The sequence below is a fragment of the Pinus tabuliformis genome, chromosome 5_1 (genome assembly GCF_031772625.1).
Source record: "Pinus tabuliformis cultivar Carrire ecotype Pingquan chromosome 5_1, CPIR1, whole genome shotgun sequence".
In the NCBI taxonomy this organism is placed as follows: Eukaryota; Viridiplantae; Streptophyta; class Pinopsida; order Pinales; family Pinaceae; genus Pinus; species Pinus tabuliformis.
Genome location: NC_142305.1, coordinates 156,606,352 through 156,619,681, shown reverse-complemented (window position 1 = coordinate 156,619,681; position 13,330 = coordinate 156,606,352).

Here is a 13,330-nt window from a genome sequence, read left to right as displayed (position 1 = left end):
TTACTCTAAAGAGTGAGGAGACGATGGCTCCCATGCAATAAATATAGTCTCGTCCAAGGAGTAGATTATAATCCAAGGGTCCTTAAACTACCCTTACGTTCATGCGAACTGTCTTCCTTCTCAATGTTATGGGCACATCGGGAAGGATCCCTAAAGGTCGACTGGTTCCTTTATCAAAGCCTGTTAGATTTCTCATCTCAGGAAAAAACGATGGCGAACCAAGCGCTTTCCAAGCAGTAGAGGAAAGGATACTCACAGAAGCCCCCTCATCTATGATGGTACCAGCCATGACCATTCTATATATTTGAACGATAATTCGGAATGGTACACTTGCTGGTAAACGAGGTCTGCCTAGTTGATTCTAGTCGAAGGAGACAACTAGGTTGCTTGGAGGTGGGACCGAGTAGACGGCCGGGTACGGCTCTGACGAACTTCCTTCCTGCGGTAAAGGAACGGGTAAATTTCCCCCATGTTCGTCGGAGTCTGTGTTGATGAAGAGAATTTGGACGGTGCCATCTTTGTTCTCTTCAATGATCGTATCATCCGAAGATAAGACCTCTGAAGGCAAGACCGGGTCAACTGCCGCCTCGACCTTATGACTTTCGTTTGGTATGGATTCAGTTGGTTTATCTTCAATGATAGGTGTTTCAGCCGACCACCTGAGCGGGCCAGCTGGATTCTCAACTAACGACAGACTCGGCAAGAGTTTTTTATATCCAGGAGGAAGTCGTAACAGTGAAACCGGACGATCATCCAAAACTCTTTTAGCTTCGTCTAAGAAGGGACAACGGTGGATGGCATGATTGCCTTCACACAGTTTACAAGGAAATCTAGCTTTCCTTTTTTGTCCTGGGGCTTCACTTTCGCTAGTTGACGATGTGCTTTCAACATGACCATCAGAGGTTGATGACACCAGATTGTGCAAACGAGCAGACCAGTCCCTTAGTATCCGAGGGATGCAAGGACAATCTCTGTGAAAGTGGTCTCCTTTGCAAATGACACATGGCGATTTAGGCCTGGTCGGTGCAGTGTGTGGATTTTCGTTAGACGACACTCGTTTTCCCCCATTCGCCTCTGGCTCCTTCTTCTTCTTCTCTTTCTTCTTCTTTTCCTTCTTCTCCTTAGGAACATGGCTTTTAGCTTTACCAGTTCCATCAAGCGAAGAGGAAGGAGGAGAGGAAGAATTAGAGGAAGTAGAAGGTTGGTGGGCAACTCTGGACTCGTCTAATTGCTGATTCGATTGTTCAGGAATAGTGGTGTTCTGAACGACATTGGTCGAGAAGAGCCATACCGGCAAGCCAATTGTCAGTCTTGGGAGCGACAATGTGGCCATATGGGGTGCACCAACATCTCCCCAAGAGGAGAAGGGACTAGGATTTCCACCAAGGGGAATTCCTTGGTTGGTAGACTCCATTTTCTCAACCTAATATCAACGTAGGAAAAGGGTAATGAATATTCCGTTTAAAATAAATTTTTAGATGCTTTGACACAACTTGTTTTTTCAGTTTTTAAGAGTCGAGAAAAAACAAAAGATGAATCTAGTCTCCTTTGATTTTTAATGAGCCTGAAGTGACAAGTGCTCAGATGGACCTTTTCTGTTAAGGAGTCTGAAAAGGAATGAAAGGGACTGCTCTGGAGATCTAGGTAGAGGGAGTACCAAACCAATCGCAAAACTGCAGAATACTTTTTACGGTACGGCAGTCAATCTTCGCGAATGCTGTGTTCGGTGCATTGCGATCAGTAGGGCGGCTGACACGGCTTCCTATGGATAAAAGGATTTAAGCCTATAGGGGTCTCCCAATATATACTCGACGGTACATGGGAGCACAAGTCCGTACTGGCACTTATCGTCTCAAAGTGGAGGAATCACCCAACCATCAGTGAAGACAACAGTTACCAGGCTTTACGACGCCGGAATACGTCTCTAGCCTAGACCTCTAAATGTTGTGCGTTAAGTTCCAAAGCGTTGTTAAGTTCATTCAATTTATTTTAAGTTGATCTTTCTTATGAAGTTTTCCTTTTGGGTTCACCACGAGATGTAGATGTAATTCCTAAAATGCAATCTAAAGATGATAAGCAAACTTTTATCTCTTTTCAGCAATGAAAATCCTAGCTACAAGGGGAAAAGAAAGACACAATCTTTTCACAAAGAGCAAAGAGCACACTGTAAATGCACTTTCCTAAATCAAGCCAAACAGACTGTCAATATGCAAATGCAGATGTGCATGTATTTGTTTTTCACTTTCCTGATATTGATGCCTAAAAAGAAAGTTGATGTACAAATCTGAATTTGCTTACAAACAAGCTTCTTTTCGAAATCAAAAGGTAGAGATGATTACGACACTTTATGATTTTGAAATAAATACTCGTTTCGACACTAGAAAGTCACAAATTCAAACCAAAGGCAAAAGTAAAAGTATAATCGACTGTCAACAGCAAATAAACTTTCTCCTAAGATCAAAATCGACAGTTACGACAGATCTAAATCAAAGGACGACAGTATGACTATTCTACTTTGGCAATGGAAAACTGTAAATGATGTAACAAACACACAAAAACATCTACAGTCTTTTTGTACAAAGGAGGCAGAATTAAGGCAAAGAAAAGGGGTTTTTAAACAGACACATATACTGATCACAGGCTGCAAAAGTCAGAGACAAAACTGAAAAATGAAGCAAAGAACCTTAGCTGCACAAGGCTAGGTTGATCAGCGCACCTGTTACACAGAGAAACTGCATTTCAGCGCAGGTAGCCCTCTCGGGAAGTGCGTTGAAATGCAGAACCTCTTCACAGAGCCTGCGCTGGGGCAGAAATGAGAATTCTATCCTGGTTCTAGGTCACAGTTTGCAGTTTAATCTATGGTTTTTGGCCGAGTAAAAGCAATCAGTAATGCACAATCAGAGGGTAGATTTAACGGAGGTCTAAGAGCTATCACAAAGGGCAATCAGATCATTTGTGAATCAGCTGTTCAAATCATAAACAGATCCAGTGAATGGATTGAAGTAGCAGATGTCTACTTTGCATTTGTTAATGGCAAATGCAGTTCGATTGCTACTTCTATGTTTATGAAACAAACAACAAGAGAGACACAAACAAACTAATTAGACACGATCCCCAGTGGAGTCGCCATTTTTTTAACGGGAAAAGTGTCTATTCAGAACGACCCTATCCCACTAAGGTGTGACAGTGACCTTACAAACAAACAGAGAAAACTACTTTCGTATTCTTCCTTATGAACTATAAACGACGAGGAATAGGATGAACCAACCTATGTCTTGCACTAGTCCTTTGATCCAATCTCTCTCCTCTTTGACAGCTTCCAACTACCTGCTCCCTTACTTGCTCAGCTTCACCAAGTTCCTGTAAGATCACAGAAGAAGAAAACTACACAAAGACATGGATTTATATTCATAAATAGCTTAGGATCAGATTTAAGTTAAACATACAAATGTAACAAACATCAATGATACACAAGCATGTAGGAGAAACTCAGATAGTTTTATTGATATAACAAGAAGATCCAGGAGGAGTTACAACCGATGATTCCTGATCCAGCATCAACCTCCCAGCAAAGAATCCCCTCTTCACCTCCAACAAAGAATAAATCACCCAATACTCTGATATCTATCTCAAAACCAACAACAATTCTCTGCAATGTACAAAATTCCAGCCTCTGGATCTCTGGGATGAGGGATCCATATATAGATGTATGCAAGGAAGATGAGTCAGCTTATGATTGACTAGTGTCTTCTCTCTGTCAGTTCTTGCTTCCACTTGGAGACTGAGAGCCTCTTACTCATCCTTGGTCGAACTCAGTGGGGCAAGTGTCATTGGGGAAGATTCTGGAAGCTTCCATTGTCTGTCCACCTCGCGGAATGACACTGCCATTTGTGATTTCCCGCTCGATGCACCCTGGTAGTGCATTTAGGTGCGTTGCAATGCACCTAGCTAGTGTATTTGGGTGCTATGCAATGCAGCTAGCTAGTGGAGCAGCTGAAATGATCCTGATTTGACTGATTCTGAGCAGTTTCTGGTGGAGAACTTCTGGGAGAAGCTGTAATTTGTTGACCTTGTTCCTTTAGGGGTCGGAACAACACTTTTAGGGACTTAGGATCCCTTGGTTTATGGACATTTTATGCTTATAGCTGTAAGGCACAAAAATGTCTATAACACTATTGTTATTGTTGTGCCCTTACATTATTATTTTTATGTCAGCTCTAATTATATTGTGACCCCTTAGACTCCTATATATAGAAAGGATGTTTTGTCATTTGAATCATCCAATAATTATTCATTTTTGTAATGTAAAGGAGGTTCCCCCTCGAAGAGGCTGATTTTGAAGTTGTTGATATATCTTTTCTTCTATTTTGTGAGCTTATTGCATAACATTTGGTATCAGAGCTTTGAATTCTTGGGTTTCGCTACTCCAAACAGGTCATTGTGGAATTTTCGCTATAACTTTTTTCTACGAAGTTTCAGAAGAAGAAAATAAAACCCATTTACGTTGACATCGTGATGAACCATGGGCCTGAATTTCAGATCTTGTTGTGCTATATTTTTGGATATATGTTCCAAGGAAGTTAGGGTTTTTGTAGGCTCCCAAATTACATCCCAAATCAGTGACCTTGCGAAAATCGTCATAACTTTCTATCTGAGCATTAGATTGAAATTTCGTAAGAAGTTGCAAAAGGAGGACGAATTATGTTAGGTCCCTATAATACTAGTGATTCCCCCATTACTATTGTCATTGTATCCCTTATTGTTATTTTTGTGCCCCTATTGTCCCCATATTGTTATTATTGTGCCCCATAGAATCCCACTATTGTTATTAGTGTGCCCCATAGGTCGGGTTTGGTTATATTGTGACCCCTTAGACTCCTATATAAAAGATGAGATTTTTTCATTTGAAGCATCTAAGAATTGTTCATTTGTGTAATGTAAAGGAGGTTTCCCCCTTGAAGAGGCTTATTTTATAAGATGTTGATCTATCTTTTGTATCTTTTTGTGAGTTGGTTTCATAACATTTGGTATCATAGCTTTGGATTCTAGGGTTTCTCTGCTCTAAACAGGTCATCGTGGCATTTTCGCTATAACGTTTTCACTATAAAGTTGCAGAAGATAAAAACAAAACCCATTTGAGATGAAATCGGTCTAAACCTCGACTTGAATTTTAGATCTTGTCTTGCTATATTTTCAAAGATATAATCTGAGGAAGTTAGGGTTTTTGCAGACCCTCGAATTACATTCCAAACATGTGACCTTGGGAAAATTGTCATAACTTTCACTCTGAGCATCAGATTGAATTTCTTTAAGAAGTTACGGAAAGAGGACGGGCTGTAGTTTTTTGGGTATCATTTTCAGAAACTAAGGTTGCAACAGTGACCCGCAGCACGTCATACAAGTTCGCTCTACTCAACCAGTCTATACTCAGGTCATCGTGGGAGATTTGGCATAACTCTTCATTGGAGAATTCAATCTTGATCAGACTTGCGGGGTTAGAAACATTACTCAGAGGGTTACTGCAGGAATAAATTTTAGACCTTGGAGATCCAAAATTACAGAGATACGTCAAATTCAATATCGAGCTCCTACAAAGTGAAAAAAGGTGTGTAGCTTTTGTTTCATTTTTGCATAATCTTGGTTTGAAAAATTAGATTGAAGGAATTCAAAGGGCATAGTGAAGCATTATTATTAGTAATTAATGCCCCAAAGAAAGAAAATGGAAACACTTAGTAAGCAACCTGAAATCTCTAGCATGACTCATGAAGAAGAGGAAGAAACGCAACATGATATATCAAAATTATGAGACCAAGTGCAACAAATTTCACTCACACAAAAAGTAATAGAAGCTATGATGGATGGTTTAAAGAAAGACGTAGAAGCTAAGATGTATGGCATGGAAGCTAAGATGGATGGTGTGGAGCGATAAAAAGGTGTCTTTTGAACTCCTAATTACCTTCACATTAATTATCAACCTAGGGACGACTTTTTATTTCAAGAGTGTACTCAGTCTGAGGTGGCTATTTACTCAAGAGTAATGTTTTGTAGTATAGTGCTTAAAATGCAAAAGTAAATGAAATCTGGAAACAAAATCTAATTGGAACAACAAGAAACTGAAATGTTCTAAACTAAATCATTCACTCAAACAACCATCAATCGAGGATATAGTAGCAATAACTCATTCCTCTGGATATTGATGCAATTGAAATCAAACTGGAACAAGACAATCAATGTGGGAATGAGGAAGCAATAACCAATGTTCTCTACAGTTGACAGTCCTGCTTTAAAGCAATCAAAAGGAAATCGAAATTGAACTAAAGCTGCCATTGAAAGTAAACTATGAAAACTCTTTAAAAGCAAACTATTGCAATTAATCAACAGAAATGAACAACAAAGTAAATGGCTGCATGTCTATAACTTAACTACTTCAAAAGGCTAAATCACACCAAGCATTGCATCAGTCGAAGGTTCGGTAGCAATAACCCATCCTTTTCGTAACTGATGAGAACAAATCCGAGGTCTGGGAGCTAGGTAGCAGATGTTGGGGCTCACTACAGCCTGAGATCGTCCTTGATGAATGTAAATGAAATGGCAAGTAAAGGAAATAACAATGAAATAGAACAGCACATCAGCCAAGGGTTTGGTGGCAATAACCTATCACTTTCATAACTGATGGGAGCAGATCAGAGGTCTGGGAGCCAAATAGCAGAAGCTGACACTCACTACAGCCTGAGTCTGTCCTTAAGAAATGGCAAGTAAATGAAACAACAAATCAGCAATCTTGAAATAGACTAGCAATTGAAATGAAACAACAATTCAGAAATGGAACAGAAACTAAATATGAATGTACAACAATCCAAATCAAGCACGCAACACACTTATCATTAAAAGGGACAGTAATCCGAGCTTCGATACAATATGCATGAATCACAGTTATAAAGTAACAGCAATGTAACGGAACAGCAATCCTGAATAAACAATAGTCACAATTTAAGAATACATCATACAGTTGTACCGATTTAGGAACATACAGCGCGGTTAATCTGTAATCGAATGACAATCTGTAAGGAACAACAATGTTATATCAATTATCAAAAGGAACAGCAATGCAATACAAAGTTAAAATGATAACATAGCATTCCTGTTGCAGATAACGATAGTATCCAATCAAGTATATCTAATAGCGTTGATATGTAAAACAGTAAAGTGCATCAGATTATTGAACAGAGTAAAAGAAAGAAATCAAACCACACATGAAGCATAAAGATATAATACAGCAACAGCGTACTCCACTGGAGGCTGGGCCCTTAGCCGCCAGCGGATGCTGCTGGGTTACTTCAGGATCAAAGATGAAATGGCAACTAGATTTATATTAAAATATCAAAGCAGAGTTATAGTGGATTACAACAAGAAATCTCTCAATCTCTCAGCCATTATCTATTCTCTCTGCCATCCTCAATTCTGAATCTCTAATTCATCCTCAATTCCATCATTCGAATCCCTCTGAAATCACCCCCCTCTCTGATCTCTGTTGTGATTTAAATAAAGAGAGATCAGAGAGAAGTTACAATCAAGATAAGTACAACATGATTTCTATTACAAAATTAGATTGCTTCCAACCAATTGATAAACAAGAAGATATATTTCCATCCAGCTTTCAACAAGAGCAAGACGAATTTGGCTTTGCTGCTGAGATTTGGAGGACGACCGCAACAACAAATCTAAGAAAATCATGCTCAAAGAACCTTGTGTTTCTCTCAGTACAAGCCGAATTTGGGCAAACCGTTCTTCATTAAAATTAATTGGGCCTGTTCTGGACAAAACCCATGTTCCAGATTTTCCAGATTCTACTTCATTTGCTTAGAATCTCAACCGCAAAACCGTCACTTCTTATTCCAGCGAATTTCTGAGTTGGCACTTTTAATGATCAATTCTTCAATCTGGAAATTATCTTGGAGGCTAAAAATGGGAATAATGTTACAACTGATTTATTAAAACTATCATTGATAAAATCACACATAATCATCAATTTATTAGAAATAAAGGAGAATAAATAATATTCATCCATAAGAGCATAAATCATTTATAAAATGGATTTAAATGATAAATTATAATAGATGATATAATAGAGAAGAGTAAAAATGGATGAAATAAGTGTTACAAAGTGGTCGTATTCATGGCCCAACAGATGGTTTAAAGAAAGGCATAGAAGCTAAGATGAATGATGTGGAAGCTAAGATGGACGGTGTGGAAGCTAAGATGGATGGTGTTGAAGCTAAGATGGATGATTTAAAGAAATGCATGGAAGATTTGAAGACAAATTTGACAAAGTTTCTACAAGAAATGCTTACTAGTGGCGAAAGGGTAGTAAAGGAAACTCATGATGAGAACAAAATAAATGTTAATCATGATTTCATAAACTTTAACTTTGGATCAAAGAACCACCATGTTCCAAAGATTGATATGAGGAAGTTTGATGGCAAGGATCCCAGAACAGGCATACTATAGATGGAGCAATTTTTCGATCTACATAGTGTAAAACACACAAAAGGTACGCATTGCAACTTTATATTTGGATCCAAATCAGTTTGTATGGTATCGATGGATTTTCTCTCGTAAACAAATTGTCACTTGGGTTATTTTATGGATGAAATGATAGAACATTATGAGGATACAAAAAGCAACACATTTTTATCCAATTGATAAATCTCAAACAAAAGGGTTCAATGATGGAGCACATTGAGGACTTCCAAAAATTGAATATAAGGGTAAAAGATATTCCAAAGGAGCATAGGATTGATGTGTTCATAGGGACTTTAAAAAATAACATCCAACATGAGGTTCGCCTTTGGGAACCAGATTCATTGGAGAAGGCATTCAAGTTGGCAATAAAAATGGAAAGCAAAATTATGGTAACAAGGAAGCCTACCACTCACAATCATAAAGATGGAGGTGTTGCTGCCCCTAGCCATCCACAACCTACAAGGTTGACACCACAACAATTGGAAGAAAAAAGAGCAAAATGGATTTGTTATAGTTGTGATAGAAAATACACTAAAGGTCATAAGTGTTCCGAGAAGAAATTATTTTACATAGATTGTCAAGAGGAGGAAGAAAAGGAACAAGAAACATCAAAAGAAGAGGATATGCACCAAGAACAAACCCTAGAAAAAAAAGAAATGAATCTGACCATATCTTGTAATGCATTGGCTGGAATTACCACTCCTCAAACTATCAAGATAGAATGGCATATCAAGAAGAAAATGGTAATAGTGTTGATTGATTCGAGAAGTACCCATAATTTTATTCACTGTAAGATAGCCAAGGAATTGAATTGCTTCCTATATCTAACACAAGAGTGTCAAGTGATGGTTGCAAGTGGAGGAACCATAAATTTCTCAGGAAAGTGCCATAATATCAAGCTATCCATGGGAGAATATGTATTGAATAGCCCAATGCTTTCCATTCCAATGGGTGGTGTCGATGTTGTACTAGGAGTCCAATGGCTATAATCCTTGGGTACAACAGATTTTAATTTTCAAGAAATTTTCATGAAATTCTCTTCAGAAGGAAAGGAATTTGAATTAAGGGGTATCGTAGGGAAACCAGGAAAGATAATCAACTCTAATAGAATGACAAAGCTTCTAAAGAAAGAACAATGAAGTGTAATTGCACAATTATGTTCACTAGAGGTTCCCACATCAAAATCATCCATTTCTCCAGATCTCCAAAAAGTATTGGACAATCATTCCAAGGTATTTGAGACTCCCAAAGGCCTCCCACCTATTCATGATCATGATCATGCTATTAATTTGATTCCTGGAAGTGTTCCTCCAAACATCAGGCCTTACAGATATCCCTATGTCCAAAAGAGTGAAATTGAACATATGGTTGCAGAAACGCTAGAGGCTGGTATAATTCAACTTAGTCAAAGTTTTTTCTCTACTCCAGTAGTATTGGTTCACAAGACAGATGTATCATGGCGCATATGTCCATATTATAGGGAGCTCAAAAATCTCACTATTAAAGATAAATTTCCCATTCCTATCATTGATGAATTATTGGATGAATTGCATGGATCAAGTTACTTCACCAAGTTGTATCTTCATTCAAGATATCATCAAATCAGAATGAAGACTGAAGACATTCCAAAAACAACATTTAGAAATCATGAGGGTCATTATGAATTCTTGGTCATGCCTTTTGGTCTTACTAATGCACCTTCTACATTTCAAGGTTTGATGAATTCCATTTTCAAACCCTTCCTTAGAAAATTTGTGTTAGTATTTTTTGATGATATAATAATATATAGCAAGTCTTGGAAGGATCATGTCCAACATGTTGACATGGTGCTCAAACTATTGGACGAGAAACAATTATATGAAAAGTTCTCCAAGTACTTCTTTGGAGTAGAAGAGGTGGAATATCTGGGTCATATTGTATCTCATGAAGGTGTTAAGGTAGATCCTAGCAAAATTTCAGATCTTGTTTCGCTATATTCTCAGATATACAATCCAAGACATTTAGGGTTTCTGTAAGCTGCTAAATTAAATATCAAATATGTGACCTGGGGAAATCATCATAACTTTCTCTTTGAGCATCGAATTGAAATTTAGTAAGAAGCTAGAGAAATAGGATGGACTTTAATTTTATTTGTATTTTTTTCAGGTCCGAAGGTCAAAATAGGGACATGTGGCACTTCATACAAGTTTGCTCTACTGAAAAATTGTATAATCAAATCATCTTGGGAGATTTGGCATAAAGCTTTCTTGGAGAATCCAATTTCGATCAAACTAGTCGTGTTGGAAAGAGGACTCAGAGGGCTACCACAGTGCACAATTTCAGAACATGGAGATTTGAAAGTACAAAGTTATAGTCGTTTCAGGATAGAGAAATCAAGAAAAGGATATATGAGGAAGTTTGATGGCAAGGATCTGGGAAATTGGATACTACAGATGGAGCAATATTTTGATCTACATGATGTACAACTATTACAAAAGGTACATATTACATCTTTATATTTAGAAATGAATCAATTTTTATGGTATAAAGGGCTTTTTTCTCGTAAACCACTTGTCACCGGGTCAATTTTCATAGAGGAAATGATAGCACATCATGACAATACAAAGAGAAACACCCTCTTTATCTAATTGATAAATCTGAAACAAAAGGGTTCTATGGAAGAGCGCATTAAGGACTTCCAAAAATTAAATATAAGGGTAAATGATATTCCAGAGAAATAAAGGATTGATGTCTTCATAGGGACTTTAAAGGATAACAGTGAACATGGGGTTCGTCTTGGGGAACCTGATTCATTGGAGAAGGCATTCAGGTTAGCAAGAAAAATTGAAAGCAGAATTATGGAAACAAGGAAACATACCACTCACAACTATAAATATGGAAGTGTTTTTTCTCCTAGCCTTCCACAACCTACAAGGTTTACACCAGAACAATTGGAAGAAAAAAAAAGAAAAATGGCTTTCTTACAGTTGTGATGGCAAATACACTAAAGGTCATAAGTGTGTTGAGAAGAAATTATTTTACATAGATTGTGAAGAGGAGGAAGAAAAGGATCAAGAAACATCAAAAGAAGAGGATATACACTACGAACCAACCCTAGAGAAAGAAGAAATGAATCTGACCATATCTTGTAAAGCATTGGCAAGAATTACCACTCCTCAAACTCTCAAGATAGAAGGACATATCAAGAAGAAAAAGGTTCAAGAAGTGAAAGATCACATCAAGCATCAAGAAATGAATCCAACCATATCTTGTAATGCATTGGCAGGAATTACCACTCCCCAAACTCCCAAGATAGAAGGACATATCAAGAAGAAAAAGGTGCAAGAAGTGAAAGATCACATCAAGCATCCATAATAAGTTCTCCAACTTTTAAAAGATAACCCCACTTGTGGCAGAATCGAATGAAACAACAGGAAAATCAACATCATAGTGAAAGAAGTTTTGATGTAGGTGATTGGATATTTTTAAGAATACAACCATACAAACAAATGTCCCTCAAGCAAGCTAAGAAGGATAATAAATTATCAACAAAGTACTATGGTCCTTACAAGGTGCTGAAAAGGATTGGTATTATGGCATACAAATTGGAGCTTCCTACATCTTCTTGAGTGCCCCCAATTTTCCATGTTTCATGCTTAAAGAAGGTTATAGGTGAGAAGCTCCCAGTTCAAACAATATTGTCGAAACTTGACGAGGAACGAAAAATCATATTGGAACCTTAAGCATTCACGGAAAAAGGAACCCGACCGCTACGAAATCGATCAATTTGAGAGTATCTCATCAAGTGGAAGAACTTACCCACTGAAGATTCCACATGGGAGGACAAGAATTTTATACAGAAGCATCCAGAACTACTCAAGCGTTGAGGAAAACACTTTTTGAAAGAGAGGGGCATGTTAGGTCCCTATACTACTAGTGTAACCCTTTATTGTTATTAGTGCAACCCCCTTATTATATTGTTGTGCCCATGTAGTCCCCATATTATTATTGTTCTGCCCCATAGAAGCCCACTATTGTTATTATTGTGCCATTACATTATTATTTTTATGTCGGCTCTGTTTATATTATGAATCCTTAGACTCCTATATATAGAAAGGAGGTGTTGCTATTTGTATCATCAAAGAATTATTCATTTGTGTAATGTAAAGGAGGTTTCCCACTCGAAGAGGCTGATTTCTAAGCCATTGATCTATCTTTTCTATCTTTTTGTGAGTTGGTTTCATAACAAATAATAACATTTATTAAATGTGGGTCCCACAATAGAGAATGGGTTTTTAGGTCATCGTTCCAAGTGGAGGTTATCTTTTTAGTGAAATTGCATCCCGTTTGCGAGACATATCAAGCTGAAAGTTATTGAGAAAGAAGAGTGTGACTGGATATTGAATACCCAAATCTAACTTTTCCTAGGGTATAAGAGGAAATCCAAATAAATGGAAAATATCCAAACCCAAATTTCATCCAGTCTAAAGAGTATATGAAACAAATTGAGTATTCAGTGAGGAATGAAGTATCTAGATCAAGGTTATATGACTTATGAGTAAATTTAGATCACACAAAGAAACTTAGGTATTTTTCAATCGTTGGAGCTCATATTAAAGAAAAATTTAGGGTTATAACAAGAATATAGATTTGGGGTATTATGTGTATTCTTTAAGGATCAAAGAGATGGTTGTGGATCTGAACCAACATCAAGAAAAAAGTTAAAGGGTGATAGATAGTTCTAAATTGTTAAGGAGATTTGTAGGATATTCCCAGGAAAGGTCAAAGCAAGATCCAAGGACTCTATTAGAGGATATGCAAATGGGTA